Here is a 2,153-nt window from a genome sequence, read left to right as displayed (position 1 = left end):
GCGTGTCACACCTGAGCCAGGAGGCCTCCCTTTATTCACAATCAAGCCTCTCATGCCCTGTGCCAGCATCCTGTCCTGGACTCTTCTTTCTGCATTTCCTGCAGGCAGTGTCTCAGAATAACACCTTTTCAGCACATGAGTCATCCCTTCTGCTCACGGCCAAGCGCCTGCCAGCTCGCTTTCTCTTTGACCATGAGATGGCCACTCCAATGATGTCCAGCCGGATGCTCTCCCAGTCTGGCTCCCCCATTCTGCCTGAGACATACTTTCTTTCTGGGAACCGATAGGGTCCCTGCATTGGAGAGCAACAATGAGTGGCCAAGCACTCTGCACTGTCACTGAGAGCTTTAGTTGTGACAATGCTATCTCCTTCAGTTATGCTTGACTCATAATTCCCGTGAGAAGTGTTTTCAAGCTAAGGGTTGTTATCCCTGGGAGACCCAGATCATAGCCACAGTAAAGTAAACTGAGATGGTTGATCCTGTCAGGGTAGATTACCCAGGAGACAGACCTCTGGGCATGTCTGGGAGAAAGTTTTAAGACTGAGTTAAGTGAGTTAGGAAGACCCACCCTGAATTTGGGCTCCATGTGTGAGCTGGGATCCCGGACTGAATGAAAAGGAGAAAGCAGGCTGAGCACCAGCACTGTTCTCTCTCTGCTTCCTGAGTGGGAATGCAGTGTGACCACCATCACACCCTTCTGGTGCCATGCCTTCTCCCACCATGATGGATTGCTCTACAAACTGTGAGCCAAAGTAAACCTTCTTCCCTTAAGTCAGACATTTGCTCACAGCAGCAGAAGTAAGTAGTACAGAAATAAAAACAGCCCAATTATTAAAACTGACCCAAGAGAACTTAGAAATCCTTGTCTTCATCTTAGCTATGTGCATGTGAGGTTTACTTGCCTGACTGATGACTGACAAACCAACATGAGAAAGGGGGGGGGTATGGCATCAAAGGTGAGACTGGAACTGCACACAAAGAAGAGTTGATATGGTTGGTATGCAAATGAGGTCCAGGAGGAGCAGTCTTGGCCTAGTCCTGTTTGGAGAACCTTGTTTGGGTTCTGCTCTTGAGTGGCTACAGACCGTAGAGAAAGACCACAGGCTGGAGAAGAGCCTCAGGGTCCGGCAGCACCATGGCTCCCCTGGGCTTGGAGCCTATTGCTTTCCTTCTCTGTTCTTACCAGTATTTCATCTAGTATGGAAATTCCATTTCAACTGAGCATGGAGATTCCATTTCTTTATTCTGATACTGGGCTGGAGAGATGGCTCAGAGGGTCAAAGCATGAGGGCCTGTGCTTGGGTTCCCAGCACCCACATAATGAGCTGGGTTGTCTGTGTAAGCCTGTAACCCCAGCACTACGGAGGGTGGAGACAGGAGGACCATTAAGGCTTGCTGGCTGCCAGCCCAGCTTCAGGTTCAAGTGAAAGACCCTGCCTCAAGAAAATACCTGACATCTTCTGACTTTTGCACACACTCAAGCTCACACCACAAACAACACACACACAGACATGCATGAAGTCAATGTTATTAAGGTTGGATTTATATACAGCAAAATACATTCACTTAAACATATAATGAACTTTAATATTTCACCCATAAACTCTTACATCAATGAAGACATGGAACTTACTCTGGGCTATCCCAACATCTGTCTTTCTAGCCCCTCTCCACCGGCATGCCATTTCTTCAGGCAGCTACTGGATCACTCTCCAGCACCATTGGTTGGTTTGGTTTCTGTCTCTTTTGTGCCAACCTGTTCTCATAGGTCTGGCTTTCTGCTCAGCATGACACCAGCCAAGTCCATCCAAGCTGTTGTCTTCCCAGTTTATTCTTTCTCACTGTAGTTCCAGCTGTCCCTGGTTTTGAACCCTACACTGTGATCATATGTGTGTGCATGTGTATATTTGTGCACATGTCTGAGTGTATATGTATGTGTGTGTTTATGTATATGCAGACATTTAGGGCTTTGCAGGATGCCAGGTTACTCCTCTGCAGAATAACCGTTTCCTCAGCCAGCCTTTGGCTGAGTTTTTCAGTATTGTGAACACACAGTGTGAACCATCCCTTCCTCTACTATTCATCCGGGTGAGACCCCATCTCCTCCAATGTCCTGGGCATTTGTGAGATCTCAGTTGTTTGAAGTACACT

This window comes from Meriones unguiculatus, chromosome 15 (assembly GCF_030254825.1).
Source record: "Meriones unguiculatus strain TT.TT164.6M chromosome 15, Bangor_MerUng_6.1, whole genome shotgun sequence".
Taxonomy (NCBI): Eukaryota; Metazoa; Chordata; class Mammalia; order Rodentia; family Muridae; genus Meriones; species Meriones unguiculatus.
Note: the sequence above shows the minus strand (reverse complement) of the source record.